The 22,325-nt window shown below is 43.5% G+C and overlaps 1 protein-coding gene and 1 long non-coding RNA gene across 3 annotated transcripts in view; one reads left to right on the top strand and one right to left on the bottom strand.

Annotated features, from left to right (window-relative positions):
- Positions 1-3,129: 3,129 nt before the first annotated feature.
- On the bottom strand, positions 3,130-10,693 carry LOC129832491 (uncharacterized). The gene is made up of 2 exons (XR_008755953.1): positions 10,609-10,693; positions 3,130-5,121 (listed from the first exon to the last, which is right to left on the bottom strand). It is a non-coding gene; the product is annotated as an uncharacterized LOC129832491 (long non-coding RNA).
- An 852-nt stretch (positions 10,694-11,545) lies between these two features.
- Positions 11,546-22,325, top strand: part of nyap2a (neuronal tyrosine-phosphorylated phosphoinositide-3-kinase adaptor 2a) — a 103,350-nt gene continuing 92,570 nt past the window's right edge. For both annotated transcript variants that reach the window (XM_055896602.1, XM_055896601.1), the window contains exon 1: positions 11,546-11,636. The gene's annotated coding sequence lies outside the window, so the exon portion shown is untranslated. The remainder of the gene's footprint in view (positions 11,637-22,325) is intronic.

Below are 22,325 nucleotides of genomic sequence, written 5' to 3'. Positions count from 1 at the left end.
TGCGAACTAAAAGTACGAATCTCGGAGCATCGTACAAAATTTACCCAGTTGCGGCACACTTTTTGGAAGAAAACCACTCGATTTCATCTCTACGTTATAATGGCATCGAACATGTCCCCCTCCCTAGGAGAGGGGGTGACCTTGATCATTTATTGTTGAAACGAGAGGCTGCCTGGATCTTTAATTTAAATACCCTTGCTCCCTTCGGTCTCAACGTAGACTTTGATCTGAAGCCATTCTTGTGATTATTGTGATTTTTCTATTGTAAATGTTTGTAGGCTTATGTAGCCAAATTCTATCTATGATCATACGCTATAATTTATGTATTTTGTATGCTATTTTAATATATGAGAATTAACCAACGATATCAGGCCACACCCGGCCTGATTACAGACACCCGTGTGTGTCTTTTGACACTACATAAACGAGTCATCCCGCAGTGTTTGTCATTATACCCTGAAGAAGACAGCTTGACTGTCGAAACGTTGGACATACATTTTTTTTGCATCTGAGCTCCTAGAGTGTGCGGCTCTCTTTTCTTTTTTTCAGTGTTCCACTCCGCTAGCCAGCACCTCGCCTAAATAGGTGTGTGTTTCTTTCGCCTCTAAGTTAGTTGGCCAGCCAGTTCAAATAATGACCATATCATATAGCTGACAGCTTCTTTACTTTAGCTCATTTGTCTTCATTATTGTGGCGGCAGGTAGCGTAGTGGTGAGAGTGTTGGACTTGTAACCGAAAGGTTGCAAGATTGAATTCTCGAGCTGACAAGGTAAAACTCTGTCATTCTGCCCCTGAACAAGGCAGTTAACCCACTGTTTCTAGTCATTGAAAATAAGAATTTGTTCTTAACTGACTTGCCTAGTTAAATTAAGGTAAAAAACATGTTATACAAATATTGTAGGAAAATAAACTCAAGTCCATGATTTACAAGCCAATTATAGAAAATAGCTGATGATTGTGAGCGTGATTAAATACAAACAGGGCATTCTACCAGAGAATTTTAGATCTTGGACAATGTCTCGTTGGCCTAACGTTATATCCTAATTTCACTTTGGTGAAGGTCATGCTCGTCACATTACCGTCTCTGGTAAACACATGCTATATCAAATAAAATCAAAGTTAATTTGTCACATGCACAGGATACAGAAGGTGGAGTGAAATGGTTACTTGCATAGTGGAGTCTTTTGTTTGGACAATTAGCTAGCTAGCTAGCTAAACAATGAACCATAATCCCAACTCATAATGTTACTACCCTACATGACTCTGCAGGTAGCTAACCAACCAGGTGCAATGGTCGCTAGCTAGCTAACATTAGGCTATAACTAGCAATGCAAATGGCTCTGAGATACGAATAATATTACTGCACAGATCATACACATAACGTCAGCTAGCGAGGCAGCCAGCTAACGGTAGCTACCTAGCTAACAGTACGCTTTAACTTGAAATGAAAACGACTTTGACAAAATTAGAAACGTATAATATCTGAAAATGTAGCTTGCTAGGCTATCTTACCCGTATACATGGATGGATGTTTCTCCCTCTCTGTCACGGATGCCATGGTTGCCTTTAGTTTGAAGATGTAATCCCGGAGACAGGTGTTTTATACAACAGCCTTCTGTGTGTTCTCTTTTCGACTCCCTCTGTATATTTGCAATCAAACACCAGAATTTTCTCTATCTCCTTCCACCGGGCATTCTACTGATTTCAAATCTCGGTCCTCCAGAAAGTGGAGAGCAACACTTTTGCAGTTCTATTACATGATATATTTCAAAAAAGCCACGTTAGAAAGGATTACCTACACATACTGACCAGCTCATGGTATAAACAGAAGCCTGCTACATGGCAGACCAATCCAAACTCATCTCTCAGTATGTCCAGCCCAGCCATTATCTCAGCCATGGCTGGCTGGAAGGTTCCTGACATTTTCCGTGGTTAAACCAACTAGGCTTATAATTTAACGATTGTATTTGCATTTACAGATGGCTTACAGTTTGTTATTAAGGCACATGAAAGTTCACATGTTCCTGAAGCATTTCTAACAAAAAACGCATTTTGATTAAAAAGAAAAGTTTACGTTCAAATGGCTTTCCTGTGAAGTAGTGATGAGCGACTTATGCCTAGCTTCCTGACACGAGTCACGTGTAACCAACACTTTACATGTTGCATTTATATTTTTGTTCAGTGTATGTCGCAGTCTGTTGAGTAGAGTTTACAATGTAACTGTTTTGATTGTGCGTACTTGTGTATGTTGCTTTCGGTGATACTAAAGGATACCTTTTAAACCGGTCTTAGCGCTACTGTCAGCTACAGTATGTATGATGGATTTGATGACAAATTAAGGATTGTTTTGCTTTCTGCTTTCCTGAAAATTGCACCCGTCTCTGTAAATGCAACTTCCAACCGCGCAGTAGACCAGTGTAGTTGGAATTTGACCTGTTACCCTTTCCAGAAATGGTCAAAATCCTTACATTTGTGCTTGCATCTGAGCGCTAATTGAAGTTCCAGCCCTACAACTGAATGTCTTTATTTGTGATTTTATTTCTACTTAATTATTTCACAGCATGCACAGACACACTCACTCTCCTCAGCATGGGCTGGAACAACAAGAAGGTTGAAAATATGAGCGCTTACCTGAGCAAATGATTCTGGAAGGGAACATTGAAAGATTGATTAAGCAAACAGTGGTGAATTCCTTACTGGTGTCTTATTAGTGACACCATGTTTTGTTAGCCTTACAGTAAGGTTAATGGTAATCATTTTTTCTATTGTCTGCTAATAAGATTACACATCATACTATATTTTCTCAGATTAATTTATTATTTTGTTTGTCTTTTTCATAGACCAAGCAAACACTTCAGAATGAGAAGGAGAGTTGAAGTTCTGAATAATTAACTGTCTGTGCATGATGGTGTGGTACAGACAGCAGTGTCTCACTGATGTCCGGAAGTAGGGAAAAAGTTTTATGTTTGTACAACCACATACAAATGTTTAATGGTGTTGCTCTCCAGCCTTGTGACAATTTACTTACTGACAGTCCTAATATAGGATCAAATGGAAAGTGCATTAAGATTAATCCTAGTTCTGTTGAACTTGTCGTTGACAAATGTGAGGTCCTCACCTCTAAAGCTGTCAATTTAGCTTTGTATTTTCCATAACAGAAACAATGGAAGACAGTAATGATGAGCTGTGTTCATTGAAACACCAAAGAAGAACCTGTCTGCAAGCATAAGTTATGCAGTGTAGTGTAAATTCTTTGAAACTGCACATTATTATTATTATTATTATAATAATTTACAGTACCAGTCAAAAGTTAGGACCGACCTACATATTATATATTTGAGGTTCTTCAAAGTAGCCACCCTTTGCCTTGATGACAGCGTTGCACACTCTTGGCATTCTCTCAACTGGGCATTAGAGGAGAGGGTATGTATGTACATTGTGTCTTCACATCTTATCAATAACATAATCGCTAAACTAATAGCATAGTCTTAGCATAGGTTTCAAAAAAGCTGTCTGGAATTGGAAAGATTCTACTTGAGGAGTGCCACTTGAGGAGTAACGTCAGAGAAAATGAACTGTCTTGCTTGTCATTTGACTTTCCTTAGTTGTTTTAATACCCTAAACGTACGTGGCAGTTTCTCAGAGCATACATTCTTGATTTACTACCATGTACAATTATTATTCTCACTCAGATCTGAAAATGTGCTCTTTTACATTGTCTTACATTATATGCAAAAACTGTACACATTCATGAATAATATTTTAGACATTTCCAATATGTATTGTTCTATTTTCCTAGTTAAAGGTGACAGATGGAACCTCTCTGAAGATGGGACCCCCAGCAATATTCTTGAGGAGACTTGCAGACCATGTCACCAATCCAGAGTCCGACATACCTACCTCAGACACATCGACCTGCAGGACGGGGACCTGGACCTAGAGGAGGACGAAGACCTCGACCCAATAAGACAACCCAGAGGAGGATGACATCTGCGCCGATGACAGCATCTCAGATGATCAGACTTTATTTTATTAGGATCCGACAGTTAGTCTTCCTGGGGTCCAACACATAACCGAAAAGACGTTACAGACAAAAATGCTTTAAAATTGACCGAATTTTTTTGTGCACATGGAAAATGTCTGCGATCTTTTATTTCAGGTCACGAAACATGCGACCAACACTTTACATGTTGCGTTTATATTTTTGTCCGATATATAATATTTTTTCTTCAGCGTATTTTCAACCAAGCTGAGATTGACTTCGAAGTGCAAAGTGTAGGAATAGGCCTACAGGTGAACTCAGTCATAGCAGGAAGATTGGAATGCCCTGAACAGAGATGTTAAAATCCCAGGTGAGGACATGTTAAACAACAATTACTGTATGAATAAACATACATAATGTAGTCATGTCAAAGTGTGTCAAATATGTAAAATTAAAAGCACTGTTTTGTGGGTGGGAGAACCTTTCTTTGCGACCATCAGTTGAAGTCCCTAGTACAAACCGGGAACTAGACAAAAGCCTCCAGGGGCCCATGACACAACGTCCCAAGAATATTCAGGGGACCTTGACGTAACATCCCAAGAAAGTCCTAAAAACGTCTTCAGGGACGTCCCCAGGACAAACCTGGAACTATTGTTTTATTTAATGACGCTGCCTTAGTCCTCAATTTGTGGAAACAGGAGTCTCATAAAATGTTTGTGTTCAGGTCAGCTTGAATTTAGAAAATGCTCTGTTATTAAAATAAATACTTGTATTGCTCCATGAAGTAATCCAACAATGTGTACGCCGCCATCTTGTCTATTTCAAGTCTTCTCTCATGATCAAGACAGGTGTATGTCATCATGACATGCTGAACTTTGGGGTGGACACCCACCTGTCTTGATCAATGAATGGTCTTGTCCTATCTGCGGTGTACGGCCAGCTGGATAAGACTCTGACGGAAGTGGTGTAGGGCTCGTAGACCTTAACCATCAACTGTTTGGACCTCTTGCAGAAGATTTCCTGGTACTGCACGCCTGCATAACCGCAAGGTTTCCCCACTCCGCCATGCTTGTTGTACCCAAAATGCTGCCGCTTTAGAGTATTTTTCAGCAGGGCACCTTGGAAGAACTCCAGATAACCTGAGTTTTACAAAGAGAAAAAGTAAAAAGAGAAAAGGGGTAGACTAAATTGATTACATGGTTTAGAAGGTACTCTGTGGACCTCAGGCTACATATAACCACCTGTAACCCCCTAACACAAACACAAACCCATACAAACACTACCCAATTCATGTTTATGCCATACTGTAAATTGAGCTATCTTAGCCATCAGCTTTTAAATATTTTTGCCAACAGTCTTCATCCTTGTGCAGAACTAGGGGTTGGAAGCACATGCTGGTGGAATCAGATTCTGTACCACCTACAACAAAATGCACAACATAGAAAGGGGGCATTATTTGCACAGAGAGAGCATCCACACACTCGTTAGGGCACCTGAACAGTCTCACCTAGGGCTTGTTACTCTGGGGCTTGTTACCCCCTCATTTCATACTTTATTTTATAAGAATGCCTTAGGTAGCCTATATACTGTAGTTTATAACTTGGTTTAACATCTATTATTTAGATTACTTTGAACCATGATCATAACATATGCATTATTTTGGATACACAATTACACCCTCAAGTTATCATTGTTAGGTTAAAAAACCTGTTTGGGCTGCAAGCCCGAAATCGGAACGAAAATGACAACAGCTGCAGGGCGCGAAATTCAAAATCTATTTTTTTTTAAATATTTAACTTTTACACATTAACAAGTCCAATACAGCATTTGAAAGATAAACATCTTGTCAATCCAGCCAACATGTCCGATTTTTTAAATGTTTTACAGAGAAAACACCACATATATTTATGTTAGCTCACCACCAAATACAAAAGTGGACAGACACGTATGGATATGATTATGATGTATGAATTATGATTCAAGTAGCATGCACAAGCCAACCGAAATAAACTAAAACCAACCTAAAGAACCCAGAAAAAACTACCTCAGATGACAGTCATATAACATGTTACACAATAAATCTATGTTTTGTTCATAAAAAGTGCATATTTTAGCTATAAATCAGTTTTACATTGATGCTACCATAAATGCTAACACATAGCTAGAGTCTGAATCCAGACGGGAGTAGCCAGAGAAAATACATACACCAACGTCGGCTACTAATTACACCTCATAAAACATTTCAGAAAAACATATGGTGGATAGCTAATGAAAGACAGATATCGTGTGAATAAAGCCAACATTTCCGATTTTTTAAGTGTTTTACAGCGAAAACACAATATATCGTTATATTAGCTAACAACATAAGCTAGCATAAGGCAGCACTAGCATTGGTCAAGCGCTAGCCTAGCACAGTTAGCCCAGTTAGCACAGCACAGTTCGACAGATATATGAAAAAGCATCCCAAATTGGGTCTTATCTTTGTTGATATTCCATCAGAATGTTGTAACGGGGTCCAATGTCCAGTAGAGTCTTTAGTTGGGTTCCAGAACGAATTATTTCCCTCTTTGGTTAGCAAGCACAATAGCATTGCGGCGCTACTCTGCCTTTCTTCAAAAAATTCTTCCGTCGTATCACATCTAAAGTCCAGAATAAATTGCAATAATATAATTAAAGTATATTGAAAAAACATACTTTAGGATGATTTTGTGACATGTATCAAATAATATCGTAGTCAGAGATCATATTCACCGTTATCGACCTTCTTCCAGAAGCCGAGACCAAATTATGCTTCGCGCCCGGAATTTTTTTTTAACTGCGCAGGTCTCACAAGAAGGTGTGTTATTCAGTCCATGGACGAGATATTCGACAGCTTTCAATTCTCACTTCCGCATTACAGCCTGATGAAGGCGTGTGACGTGTTTCTATGGTCCTAAGTCTAATGGCCTTGTATAGACAAGGTCTTAAAGAGACACATCGCATTTTGGAAATCTCAATTCGGCTGGGAAAATGGCTGTAAAAATATTTCTGTTCGACTTAGAGAAACAATTCAAACTTTTTTAGAAACTATAGACTGTTATCTATCCAACAGTAGTAAATATATGCATATTGTAAAATAAAAAGTTTCTTAGGAGGCCGTTTGAAAATGTGCACATATTTTCCAGTTTTTTCAATATTCAGCTTGCAGCCCAAACAGGTTAACCTTTATTTTGACAAGGAAGTCATAATGACACTACGGTCTCTTTTACAAATGAGCCCTGCATAAATACATCAAACGTATACAATGTACAAAATTACAAATCATATTAAGAAAAACAGACATTTATCAACACAGTCTCTTATCATTACTCTGAACTGACCAAGGCGGACCAGAATGTCTAATTTCAGAGCGCTCTGGGACATCATTAGTAAATATTAAGTAGAGGGCCTACCTAGGCAGCTGCCTTGCGGAATACCATAGCTTAGACGTATACTGTACAGTATACAGCTTAGATGTATAATTATGTGGACATCAGCCTAGCACAGCAGGACACACAGTACTAATTCAGTAATAACACCAGTAACTGTGCCCCAGGACAACTAGCCTAACCCCCACCTAAAATCAAGGTAGTTGAAGCTTCAGTAGGCGGAGTGGTGGTGGGGGAGGGAAGGTTTGTACCACGGTCTGCATGGGGGCTGGTGAACTGTGGTGTTGGAACTACAGTCAATGTAGCGTTAGGCTTTCAGGGTAAGGACGGCGTAGGAGGTTTTCACATATACTGGGAACAAAGGACACGATTCTGATTAGCACTTTTTAAAAATTTATTTTATTAATTTTTATTTTATTTAACCCCTTTTTCTCCCCAATTTCGTGGTATCCAATTGGTAGTTAGTCCTGTTCCATCGCTGCAACTACTGTACGCACTCGGGAGAGGCGAAGGTCGAGAACCGTGCGTCCTCTGAAAACACAACCCAGCCAAGCTGCACTGTTCTTGACACAACGCCCGCTTAACCCGGAAGCCAGCTGCACCAATATGTCGGAGGAAGCCCCACACACCTGGCGACCGTGTCAGTGTGCATTGCGCCCGGTTGTCTGAGGATCGCAGTGCTAGAGGTGTCATTACAGACCCGGGTTCGATCCCAGTCTGTATCACAACCGGGCGTCCCATAGGGCGACGCACAATTGGCCCAGCATCATCTGGGTTAGGGGAGGGTTTGGCCGGGGGGACTTTACAAGTAGGCCGTCATTGTAAATAAGAATTTGTTCTTAACTATCTTGCCTAGTTAAATAAGGGTAAAAAATATATAAACATCTATATTAACAATAATGACAGTTTTCATATAGAGACCCCGGTAGATTGGCTTTGTTCCGCTATAACTCATGCAATGTGATGTGAAGATCCATTGCATATGTTTAGGCGATTGGTTAACCTGTGGCAGTGTAAACCCTTTCAACCCGAGTGGAGTGTAAGGTCACACACAAACACACAAATCCCAAACATGCATGTGAAAATTCCACTGATACATTACAATACATTATGATCTCAGCAAAGGTTTAGTTTAGTTTATTAGGATCCTCGTTAGCTTCTGGATATTCAGCAGCTACTCTTCCTGGGGTCCACATAAAATGTACTAATACATGACAATGTACAGAACATTAATAGACAAGAACAACATCAGATATTACATTAAATTCAAAATAAAGTGGTTTATCATAAAGCTAAACTTGCTTTTTGCCTGAGTAACCTCTGGTGGCAGAGCGTTCTACGATGACATGGCTCTATACATAACTGAGTGACGCATTAAATCTATATTTGGTTTGGAAACCCATAGTGGCGTGTCTGGTGGGGTATGTAAGTCGGTTTGAAGTGTATGTATATAGATTGTACAAGTGGTTACGCATTTTCAATACAAATGTTTCTTTAAAAGACTAAAAGAGAAGTAATCAATTTCTCCTCCAACTATTACGCATGTTGTTGATGTTAGTTCTGTGTGTGCAGTTAAGTGCAAGGTGTGCTGCTTTGTTTAGAGCCAGCTGCAGATTTGCTAGGTCTTTTTTTGCTGCACCTGACCATATTACCGGACAGTAGATGGGACAAGATCAAAGCCTAGTAGGAAGGTTGCCAACAAATCGCGACTAGGGTTGCAAAGGGAAGGTTATTCCAGGAAACTTTAAAAGTTTTCCAGTAAACTAACAGAATTTTGGTAACTTTCAAGGATTTTTAGGAATTTCATCAGATGACAACTAGTGGCCTTTTTGGGTAATTCAGATTCTCACAGGTGTCTGTAATTACCTTTGGCCCTCTGTGAGGCCTTATCACATGTAACATATATAACACAATCAAATAAGATGATTTTATAATAGAACATTTAATGACAAAGCTGTACAATATTATCCCAAATATAAATCATCAACTTAGTGAATGAGTTTGGTGTATAAGATGAGGGCATCAGCGTTATATCCTTAATTGTATTTTTTTAAATTTTATTTTAATATGTCAATATGTCTATGTTTTCAATGTTTGGCACCAAACTGGTGGCAGTTGTGAAGAAAGTCATTATTTTGTTGCAGATTTAATTCAAAATGATGCCATTGTTGACAAGATGTTTTTTAAATTAACGATGCTATTTTCACTTGAACCATATGGTCTATCCAATAGAAACTCATGGACCACATAGACATATATAAAAGATGAATACAATATATGAATAGATATTTTTGAAGTTATTCAAGTATAAATTACAAAAATGAATATAGATTGTCATAGATTACCAAAATTACAGAGAATTCCAACAACTTTGGTAAATGACTTGCCTCATCACGCTCTAGCAACTCCTTGAGGCAGACCGGGTGCCTGCAGGCTGACTGGATTAAGCAAGCGGGTGTTAAGAAACGTGTTGGAAAGAGGACAGGTACTGAAGGAACATCTTTCTCTATCAATGAACAACATCCCGGGGAAGTCATGGATAGGATGCGTGTACTGTTCGGAGATCAAACCCTTCCCCACCTCCAATAACCTTTTTGGAATCCTTTGCCTTACAAAGAACCCTCGAAAAACCCTGTTTTATTTTGACTTTTGCAGTGACTTTTTCAAAATAAAAATGCACTGGCTTAGTGTTTGGCAAGTGCCAAACACTGGCCATGCATTCTGCAAGTTTGATTGTCTATTCAAACAATTTGAAAGTAAATGCTACAGCACACTTCTATAGGAAAATACGACACTGTAGCCTGCTCTACACATACTGTCAAATAGTTTAAATATGCTACTGATCTATTTACTTTCTAGCATGTTTGGCTATTAAATGAGTGACGGAGAAATAGAAGCCTAATATTTGTTGTGTAGTGGGAATAAACCAGTCATGTCATAAAAGGAGAGACAAGTCCTGCAATACGAGAATGATTTCGGCCTATATAAAAAAAAAGTTAAAGAAACATATTAGGCTACATGCTGCTATGCAATCTCCTTACCAACGGCAAATGCATCTGTTTTTACATTACGCCTACGTTTGAATGTTTTCTGTAGCCTACCGTTATTATAATTCCAATATAATTGATCAAACGCGAGAAGTTGTGCATACGCATGGACTGAGATGTGCACGGAGATACGCACACTTTCCGGTCCAGTTCCAAATGGATAAATACTAACCTTTTGTTTGAAAACGAATTATCTGGAGAGAGAGACGAGACAGAGCATGAGGCAGCGTGGAAGAGATACCGCATTGTGGGGGTAGAGCAAGGAGAACAGGCAGTTGCGAGCCAGTGAGGAGCAGGGGAGGAGATTGAAGTACAAGGGATGGGAAGTGTAGATTAGCACACTTGTTCTTCATCCGTGTTGCGGTTTACCACTTGGAATCAGGGATTCATTCACAGCCGCTCTGCCGCTCTCTGCTTGTCAGGCTGCCTGTGAGGCTACTGCTGTATCATCATGTGAGGCAGCTGGAATGTGATAGAGAGCCAGACTGCCAAGGAGGTGACGCCATCACCAGGGAGGGAGAGTTGCCCTGGACCACTTCTGCTTCTGATCGCTGCCTCCTGCACCTAGCCTTCTCAGTTTTTTTTGCTGTGTTTTGCGTGTGTGTGTTTGTGTATGTGAGAGAACAGTGTGTCTCTGGGTGGATATGTGTGTGTGACACAGAGAGAAACACAGCCGCAGCGGAGGAAGGAGGAGCCAAGCAGCCAGGGAGGGAGCTGGATGCTCGCGGGTTGCCGTGACAGCACCACATCCTGCTGTTTCTAGTGACGACTGATGCAAGAATGTGTGTCTGAACTGTTCTAGGGAGGGGGAACCAGCGGCTGTCTGTGTCCAGCCCAGCTTGCAGTGTCCTGGGTGCCCCTTCTGTGCCTGTCTATCTGTCCGTCACAGAGGTTGGAGGTGGCCCTTGCTTTTTTCACAACGCGGTACTCAGCACCTTGAAGATGGTCAACCTCCTCCTCCTCTTCCTCCTCATGCGTCCCTGTGATCTCCAACAGAAGCAGCAGCACTACCGGGCTCTCTCCTCTGTCGTGCTCTGTACCACTGGGGGCTCTACGGTGCTAAGCTCCGGGTGATCCTGCTTACCTGCAGCTCAGCCCCCTCTCTTCCCTCCTACCCTGTGTGGTGAACAGGACTGAACCCCCACTAGGGTGGTCAACCTCTAGGTTACCTTGGTCTGACCCCAGCATTACCCAGCCACTGTAAGTATCATTCCCCTTTGCCTGCTACACTGTCCCGCTTTTATTCTGTTTTCCGGTTCCGCTTCAGCGTCTGCCTATGGATCTGTTTCAATGCTCTACGGTCAACATTGATTGTCTGTAGAATGTAGTCTACCTAATTTGAGCTGTATGTTGTTGGTAGTATACAGTATATGTCAATAGGGAAAGACAGTCCTCAAAAACCCACTTGGGGTATAGAGTAGGCCCATTATATTGTACATACTGTCTATTCGTAGTGTTATTTGTATTCACACTATTCGTTATTGTCAGTTGTATACACAGTCTGCATCCATTGTAGCTGTATTGGTGGTGCACAGCTCACCACAAACCACTGCAGATATAGCATTTCACGCTTCCCGTCTCTGAGGCGGAACAAATGTGTCTCAAACGATGAATTAGGAACTCCCTTTTCTGCATTATGTCACCCTCCACCGTGAGATGCTGTTGCCTGGCAACGGCCGGGCTCGCTCTCTATTCCATTTTTAGAATGCAGCTGTGACTCCATCAGGAGAGCAAGGAGTGTGGGGGGGGGGGGGGGGGGGGATTAGGAGAAGTGGGCCAAGGATTAGAGGAGAAATTTAGAAAAGGAAAAAGAGGGACAAGCGGAGAGAAAGAGAGAGCGGGTAAGTGAGAGAGTGGGTAAGTGAAAGTGCAGGGAATGACAAAGGAGAAAAGAGATCGATTAACTCCTTTTACATTCTGCACCTTGATTTATTCGCACCCATGTGTACGGACACGCGCACACACATACCTTCCCCCTCACCACATACAAGAAAACTCATCCTCCGATCTCTATAAATACAAACAAAAATACACACTCCCACCCCATCAGCTATGTATTGGTGTGTGCATTTGTGGGGTCGGGGGCAAGTCTTGGCGAGCAGCAGATCAGCCTGTTAGCATGCTAGCTATGTAGAGTCTTGCAATGGGCTACACACAGCTTGCCTGGAAGATGCTATGCTATCACCAGCTGGCTGAGGTCCGTACCACTCCCCCATTGTCTGTGTTCGAGAGCATCAAAACCATGATGTATCATTGATAAATTGTCACTGACTGACAAATACATAAAATAAAATTGAGTAGTTATTTATGAGGCAAGGCGATTTGTAGATCAGTCAGTCTCGACTCAACTTTAATGTCGGCTGCAATGTTAAAGGTGCCCAGTATCTCTGGCATGATGCAACTGTTACTCTGAGCGAGAGGTTACTCATCCAATCAGATCTCTCTGTGGTCTCTGGTGTGGCTAATAGGATCTCAACAACCTGCCCAAATTCACCCAAAATGCACTGCAACATAGGCCTCTTTATGAAATATATATATATATATATATATATATATATATATATATATATATATATATATATATATATATATATATATATATAAACCTTATTTTGACAGGGAAGTCATATTGAGACTAGGGTCTCTTTTGCAGATGAGCCCTGCATAAATACAACACACACAATATACAAAATGACAAAAAATATTAAGAAAAACAGGCACATTTATCAACATAGAGGTCTCTGATCATTACTCTGAACTGACCAAGGGGGACCAGAACATCTCATTTCAAAGAGCTCTGTAAGTTGTTCCACATAAAGGGTGCAAAAAAAACGAGAAGCAGCTTTACCCAACTCTGTGGAGACTGAAGGGGCATCCAGTGTTATCCAAGCCTGAGACCGGCTTTGGTCATTTGTAAGTCTAAATTCTATTAATGATGATAGATACATAGGACGTTTCTGCATGAGAGCTTTGTAGATAACACAAGAAAATGCTGCTCTCTCCTTCCATACAAAGAGGCCCAAACCACATTTTGATACAAAACACAAATGGTGAGTTCTACAACCATCACCAGTAATCAACCTGAGGGCACAATGGAAAACAGCATCTAGTGGTTTAAGTGTAGATGCTGCTGTATGCATGTAGACAATATCCCCAAAATAAACCTAAAAGTGGCCTCTGCGATTTCCTTCCTAATTCCGAAAGTCAGACATGATTCATTTCTGTCAAAGAAACCAACCTTGATCTTCAACTTCTTCAACAGCTCAGTGACATGTTTTTTAAATGGGCGTTTGTCCACAAGCCAGATACCAAGATATTTGAAGGATGGAACTCGTTACATTTGTGTACCGTTCAAAGTAGTCATTACAAATTCATTTAAACATGGGTTATGGGACCTCGAAAAAAGCATGCATTTTGTTTCGTTTGCATTCAGCACACATTTTAGATTTGCTCTCACACAACTACACACACAATCCAACAAACATATACAGGCTAATTTCAGTTGAAGCCATTCAAATATTCTCACAAAATCATACACAACGCTGTTAGTGCTCAAACACACAGACACACACACAGTTTTGTTGACATTTTATATTCATGCAAATCTACTCTAGATCCATTCAAAAAGAATGACCACTACCCCACTGGGCACACCATGTCATTTCAACGTAGAAATGTGGGTAATATTTGATTGAGAATTTGATCAATGAGATTTCAACCTTTATTCACCCACTCAAAAAGACAGCCAAAAGTGTGCTGAATTACCAATCTGTTATTAAACCTCTTAGGGTTTGCGAACCGCTAGCGGAACACCTGTCGACAACATCCGGTGAAATTGGTGCGCGCCAAATTCAAATTGCAGTATCGTAATATTAAACATTCATGAACATACAAGTGTCTTATATCATTTAAAAGCCAAACGTCTTGTTAATGTAACGGTCCTGACCTGTTTTATGTTGTTTTTGTATGTGTTTAGGTCAGGGCATGTGTTTTGGGTGGGCAGTCTATGTTATCTGTTTCTATGTTGGTTATGGTTGCCTGGTATGGCTCTTAATTAGAGGCAGGTGTTTTGCGTTCTCCTCTAATTAAGAGTCATATTTAGGTAGGGTGTTCTCACTGTTTGTTTGTGGGTGATTGTCTCTCGTGTTGTCGATGTATGTACCATACGGGACTGTTTGGTTGTTCGTGCGTTTTGATGTAGTCTGTTCCTGTCCGTGAGTTTACGTTTAGTGATGTAAGTTTATGTTCAGGTTGCGTCTACGTCGTTTTCTTGTTTTGTAATTTTGTAAAAGTGTTTGTTTTCGTGTGCCGTCGTTGCAAATAAAAAGATGGCTTATTTCCCAAATGCTGCATTTTGGTCTGATGATCCTTCTCTCCTCTCCTCGTCCGAGGATGAGGAGAGAGACAGCCCTTACAGAATCACCCACCTAACGAGGACCAAGCGGCAAGGGAATGCTCAACAGAGCAACAAGGACTCCTGGACTTGGGAGGAGATCCTGGACGGTAGAGGACCCTGGGCTCAGCCAGGGGAATATCGCCGTCCCAAGGAGGAGTTGGAAGCAGCGAAGGCTGAGAGGCGCTGGTATGAGGAGGCAGCGCGTCGACGCGGTTGGGAGCCCGTGAGTCAGACCCAAAAATTTCTTGGGGGGGGGGGGCACACGAGGAGTGTGGCAAAGCCGGGTAGGATACCCGAGCCAACTCCCCGTGCTTACCGTGGAGGTAGAAGGCTTCGTACTGGTAAGACACCGTGTTATGCGGTAAAGCGCACGGTGTCCCCAGTACGCGTGCTTAGCCCAGTGCGGGCTATTCCACCTTGCCGCACTGGGAGGGCTAGGTTGGGCATCGAGCCGGATGTCATGAAGCCGGCCCAACGTATCTGGCCTCCAGTACGTCTCCTCGGGCCGGCGTACATGGCACCAGCCTTACAGGTGGTGTCCCCGGTTCGCTTGCATAGCCCAGTGCGGGCTATTCCACCTCGCCGCACTGGCAGGGCTACGGGGACCATTCAACCTGGTGGGGTTGGGGAGGCTCGGTGCTCAAGAGCACGTGTCCTCCTTCACGGTCCGGTAGACCCGGTGCCACCTCCATGTACCAGTCCTCCGGTGGCAGCCCCCCGTACCAGGCTGTCTCTCCGGGTTCTCTCTCCTGCTGTTTCCTCCTCTCCAGCGCAGCCAGTGCCTAGACCACGCACCAGGCTGTCTCTCCTTCTCCTCCCTACAGAGCCGTCCTGCCATGACCAGCCAGAGCCGTCCTGCCATGACCAGCCAGAGCCGTCCTGCCATGACCAGCCAGAGCCGTCCTGCCATGACCTGCCAGAGCCGTCCTGCCAGGACCTGCCAGAGCCGTCCAGCCGGGACCTGCCAGAGCCGTCCAGCCGGGACCTGCCAGAGCCGTCCAGCCGGGACCTGCCAGAGCCGTCCAGCCGGGACCTGCCAGAGCCGTCCAGCCGGGACCTGCCAGAGCCGTCCAGCCGGGACCTGCCAGAGCCGTCCAGCCGGGACCTGCCAGAGCCGTCCAGCCGGGACCTGCCAGAGCCGTCCAGCCGGGACCTGCCAGAGCCCCTCAGCCGGGACGTGCCAGAGCCCCTCAGCCGGGACGTGCCAGAGCCCCTCAGCCGGGACGTGCCAGAGCCCCTCAGCCGGGACCTGCCAGAGCCCCTCAGCCGGGACCTGCCAGAGCCCCTCAGCCGGGACCTGCCAGAGTCCCTCAGCCGGGACCTGCCAGAGTCCCTCAGCCGGGACCTGCCAGAGTCCCTCAGCCGGGACCTGCCAGAGTCCCTCAGCCGGGACCTGCCAGAGTCCCTCAGCCGGGACCTGCCAGAGTCCCTCAGCCGGGACCTGCCAGAGTCCCTCAGCCGGGATCTGCCAGAGTATCACAGCCGGGACCTGCCCTTTGTCCCGGTGCTGCCCCTTGTCCCGGTGCTGCCCCTTGTCCCGGTGCTGCCCCTTGTCCCGGTGCTGCCCCTTGTCCCGGTGCTGCCCCTTGTCCCGGTGCTGCCCCTTGTCCCGGTGCTGCCCCTTGTCCCGGTGCTGCCCCTTCTCCCGGTGCTGGCCATTCATTTAGGGGATGTTAGTTTTAGGGTGGTCATTGGGAGGGGAAGACAGAAACGGGGAGTGACTATGGTGGTGTGGGGGCAGCGTCCAGAGCCGGAGCCACCACCGTGGTCAACTGCCCACCCAGACCCTCCCCTGGACTTTGTGCTGGTGCGCCCGGCGTTCGCACCTTGAGGGGGGGGGGTTCTGTAACGGTCCTGACCTGTTTTATGTTGTTTTTGTATGTGTTTAGGTCAGGGCATGTGTTTTGGGTGGGCAGTCTATGTTATCTGTTTCTATGTTGGTTTTGGTTGCCTGGTATGGCTCTTAATTAGAGGCAGGTGTTTTGCGTTCTCCTCTAATTAAGAGTCATATTTAGGTAGGGTGTTCTCACTGTTTGTTTGTGGGTGATTGTCTCTCGTGTCGTCGATGTATGTACCATACGGGACTGTTTGGTTGTTCGTGCGTTTTGATGTAGTCTGTTCCTGTCCGTGAGTTTACGTTTAGTGATGTAAGTTTATGTTCAGGTTTCGTCTACGTCGTTTTCTTGTTTTGTAATTTTGTAAAAGTGTTTGTTTTCGTGTGCCGTCGTTGCAAATAAAAAAATGGCTTATTTCCCAAATGCTGCATTTTGGTCTGATGATCCTTCTCTCCTCTCCTCGTCCGAGGATGAGGAGAGAGACAGCCCTTACAGTTAATCAAACTGCGTTGTCAGATTTCGGAAAGGCTTTATGGCGAAAGCATAACATGCGATTATCTGAGGACAGTGCCCCACGTCAAAATACTTTTTCAACCAGCACAGGCTTCACAAAATCACAAATAGCGACTTATTAAATCACTTACCTTTGAAGATCTTCCTCTGTTTTCCTCTCGTCCCAGCTACAAATGAATGTTAGTTTTTTTGATAAAGTCCTTCTTTATATCCCAAAAAACTCTGTTTGCACCATTGATTTCAGTAATCCACTCCTTCAACATGCATACAAAGGAATCCAAAAAGTTCCGGTAAACTTCGTTCAAACAAGTCAAACAATGTTTCTATTCAAACCTCAGGTACCCTAATATGTAAATAAAGGATAATATTTCAGACGGACAGAACAGTGTTCAATAGGAAAGGAAAATAACAAAGAGCGCACACTCATTCACACGCACCAAAAGCATTCTTTTCCTGTTGAGCTCACTTTGGAAAAAACACTATTACTTGTTAGTTTTTTGGAGGCAGCGAGGTCATTTGTACATGTAGGTAGGGGTAAAGTGACTATGCATACATAAAAACAGTGAGTCGCAGCAATGTAAAACCAAAGTGTGTGTGGGGGGGGGGGGGGGGGGGTCAATGTAAATTGTACGGGTGGCCATTTGAATAATTGTTCAGCAGTCTTAATACTTAGGGGTAGAAGCTTTTAAGGAGCCTTTTGGACCTAGACTTGGCGCTCCGGTACCGCTTGCCGCGCGGTAACAGAGAGGACAGTCTATGCCTTGGGTGACAGGAGTCTTTGACCATTTTTTGGGCCTTCCTCTGACACAGCCTAGTATATAGGTCCTGGATGCCAGGAAGCTTGGCCCCAGTGATGTATTGGGCCTTACGCACTACCCTCTGTTACGCCGGGATGCTCTCGACGATGCAGCTGTAGAACTTTTTGAGGATCTGGGGACCCATGCCAAATCTTTTCAGTCTCCTGAGGGGGAAAAGGTGTTGTCGTGCCCTCTTCACGACTGTCTTGGTGTGTTTGGACCATGATAGTTTGTTGGTGATGTGGACACCAATGAACTTGAACCTCTCAACCCGCACCACTACAGCCTCATCAGTGTTAATGGGGGCGTGTTCGGCCCTCATTTTCCTGTAGTCCAAATCAAATCAAGTTTATTTTATATAGCCCTTCGTACATCAGCTAATATCTCGAAGTGCTGTACAGAAACCCAGCCTAAAACTGGGAGAGAGGTCCCAGTTAGTCTACGGTCATCTCCTTTGCTTTGATGTTGTTGTCCTAGTACCATACTGCCAAGTCTCTGACTTCCTCCCTATAGGCTGTCTCATCGTTGTTGGTGATCACTGTTGTGTCATCAGCCAACTTAATGATGGTGTAGCTTGGCCACGCAGTAGTGGGTGAACAGGGATCCAGGAGGGGACTAAGCATGCACCCCTGAAGGGCCCCGGGGTTGAGGAACAGCATGGCAGATGGGTAGAAACATGGCAGACTCTTACCACCTGGGGGCGGTCCGTCAGGAAGTCCTTGATCCAGTTGCAGAGGGAGGTGTTTAGTCCCAGGGTCTTTAGTGGTGAATCTATGGTGGTGAATGCTGAGCTGTAGTCAATGAATAGCATTCTCACATAGGTGTTCCTTTTGTCCAGGTGGGAAAGGGCAGTCTAGAGTGCGATTGAAATGGCGTCATCTGTAGATCTGTTGGGCATTGCGGCATTGCGAATTGGAGTGGGTCTAGGGTTTACGGGATGATGGTGTTGATGTGATCCATGACCAGCCTTTCAAAGCACTCCATGGCAACCAACGTGTGCTACGGGGTGATAGCCATTTAGGCAGGTTACCTGTGCCTTCTTGGGCACAGGGACTATGGTGGTCTGCTTGAAACATGTACAGTTGAAGTCGGACGTTTACATACACTTTGGTTGGAGTCATTAAAACTCGTTTTACAATCATTCCACAAATTTATTTTTAACAAACTACAGTTTTGGCAAGTCGGTTAGGACATCTACTTTGTGCATTACTAAGTTGACTGTGCCTTTAAACAGCTTGGAAAATTCCAGAAAATTATGTCATGGCTTTAAAAGCTTCTGATAGGCTAATTGACAGCATTTGAGTCAAATGGAGGTGTACCTGTTGGTGTATTTCAAGGCCTACCTTCAAACTCAGTCCCTCTTTGCTTGACATCAGGGGAAAATAAAAAGAAATCAACCAAGACCTCAGAAAAAAAATTGTAGACCTCCACAAGTCTGGTTCATCCTTGGGACCAATTTCCAAACGGCTGAAGATATCACGTTCATCTGTACAAACAATAGTACGCACGTATAAACACCATGGGACCACGCAGCCGTCATACCGCTCAGGAAGGAGACGCGTTCTGTCTCCCAGAGATAAATGTACTTTGGTGCGAAAAGTGCAAATCAATTCCAGAACAACATCAAAGAACCTTGTGAAGATGCTGGAGGAAACAGGTACAAAAGCATCTATATCAACAGTAAAAAGAGTCCTATTTTGACATAACCTGAAAGGCCGCTCAGCAGGGAAGAAGCCACTGCTCCAAACCGCCATAAAAAAGCCAGACAACGGTTTGCAACTGCACGTGGGGACAAAGATTGCACTTTTTGGAGAAATGTCTCTGGTCTTATCAAATAAAAATAGAACTGTTTGGCCATAATGACTATCGTTATGTTTGGAGGAAAAAGGGGAGGCTTGCAAGCCGAAGAACACCATCCCAACCGTGAAGCATGGGGGTGGCAGCATCATGTTGTGGGGGTGCTTTGCTGCAGGATGGACTGGTGCACCTCACAAAATAGATGGCATCATGATGCAGGAAAATGATGTGGATATATTGAAGCAACATCTCAAGACAGTCAGGAAGTTAAAGCTTGGTCGCAAATGGGTCTTCCAACTGGACAATGATCTCAAGCATACTTCCAAAGTTGTGGCAAAATGGCTTAAGGACAACAAAGTCAAGGTACTGGTGTGGCCACAAATCTCTGACCTCAATCCTATAGAAAATGTGTGGGCAGAACTGAAAAAGCGTGTGTGAGCAAGGAGGTCTACAAACCTGACTCAGGTACATCAGCTCTGTCAGGAGGAGTGGGCCAAAATTCACCCAACTTATTATGGGAAACTTGTGGAAGGCTACCTGAAATGTTAGACTCAGGTTAAATAATTTAAAGTTAATGCTACCAAATCCTAATTGAGTGTATGTAAACTTCCGACTTCAACTGTAGGTATTACAGACTCTGTCAGAGAGATATTGAAAATATCAGTGAAGACACTTGCCACACATCTGCTGCGAAAACCGTGATCACACAGTCATCCGGAACAGCTGGTGTTCTCATGAATGCTTCAGTGTTGCTTGCCTCGAAGCGAGCATTAAAGGCATTTAGCTCGTCTGGTAGGCTCGGGTCACTGGGCAGCTCTTGGCTGGGTTTCATTTTGTAGTCCATTATAGTTTGCAAGCCCTGACACATCTGACGAGCTTCAGAGCCGGTGTGGTAGGATTCAATCTTAGTAATGTATTGATGCTTTGCCTGTTTGATGGTTCATCTGAGGGCATAGAGGAATTTCTAATAGGCGTCTGGATTAGTGTCCCATTCCTTTAAAGCGGCAGCTCTAGCCTTTAGCTCGGTGTGGATGTTGCCTGTAATCCATGGCTTCTGGTTGGGATATGTACGTACAATCACTGTGGGGATGATGTCGTCGATGCACTTATTGATGAAGCCGGTGACTGAGGTGGTGCACTCCTCAATGCTATTGGATGAATCACGGAACATATTCCAGTCTGTGCTAGCAGAACAGTTCTGTAGTGTGGCACTATGCTTCCAGCCATCTAAAAGCACAACCAACTTCCAATGGAAAAACATTGTTTGATTTTTGGTTTAATTGACATCAAATGTGTTATCAATGTGCTCTCAACCATTATAAAAGCACCGCAAAGTTCAAATGGGAATACAATGTCAGATATTTTGTATTCATACAGTGCATTCGAAAATTATAGAGAACCCTTTGTTTACATTAGAGCCTTGTTCTAAAATTGATTAATAAAATATTTTCCTCATCAATCTTCACATAATATCCCATAATGACAAAGCAAAAACAGGTCTTTAGATATGTTAGCAAATGTATTACACATAAAAACAGAAGTATCTAATTTACATAAGTATTCATACCCTTTGCAATGAGACTCGAAGTTGAGCTCTGGTGCATCTTGTTTCCATTGATCATCCTTGAGATGTTTCTACATCTTGATTATAGTCCATCTGTGGTAAATTCAATTGATTCGACATGATTTGGAAAGGCTCACACCTGTCTATGTAAGGTCCCATAGACCGTGCATGTCAGAGCAAAAACTAAGCCATAAGGTGAAAGGAATTGTCCTTAGAGCTCCGAGACAGAAATGTGTCAATGTAAAGATCTGGGGAAGGGTACCAAAAAGTGTCTGCAACATTGAAGGTTCCCAATAACACAGTGGGCTCTATCATTCTTAAATGGATGAAGTTTAAAACCACCAAGACTCTTCCTAGAGCTGGCCACCCGGTCAAACTGAGCAATCGGGGGAGAAGGGCCTTGTCAGGGAGGTGACAAAGAACCCGCTGGTCACTCTGACAGAGTTCCAAAGTTCCACTGTAGAGATGGGAGAACCTTCCAGAAGGACAACCATCTCTGCAGCACTCCACCAATCAGGCCTTTATGGTAGAGTTGCCAGACGGAAGTCATTCCTCAGTAAAAGGCACATGACAGCCTGCTTGGAGTTTGCCGAAAGGCACCTAAAGGACTCTCAGACCAAAAGGAAACAAGATTATCTGGTCTGATGAAAGCAAGATTGAACTCTTTGGCCTGAATGCCAAGCGTCACGTCTGGAGGAAACCTTCCACCATTCCTACGGGGAAGCATGGTGGTGGCAGCATCATGCTGTGGGTTTTGTTTTTCACAAATACAGGTTTGCCAACCTTGTAGTGTCATACCCAAGAAGATTCGAAGGTGTAATTGCTGCCAAAGTTGATTCAAGGTCTGAATACTTATGTCATTGTTTTTATTTTTAATACATTTTCAAAAATGGCAAAAAAAATGGTTTTGCTTTGTCGTTGTATTGATGAGGAAATACTTTTTGGGGTCCATTTTAAAATACGGCTATAACGTAACAAAATGTGGGA

Source organism: Salvelinus fontinalis, chromosome 33, assembly GCF_029448725.1.
Source record: "Salvelinus fontinalis isolate EN_2023a chromosome 33, ASM2944872v1, whole genome shotgun sequence".
NCBI classification, from domain to species: Eukaryota; Metazoa; Chordata; class Actinopteri; order Salmoniformes; family Salmonidae; genus Salvelinus; species Salvelinus fontinalis.
Note: the sequence above shows the minus strand (reverse complement) of the source record. Positions and strands in the feature narration are given on the sequence as shown.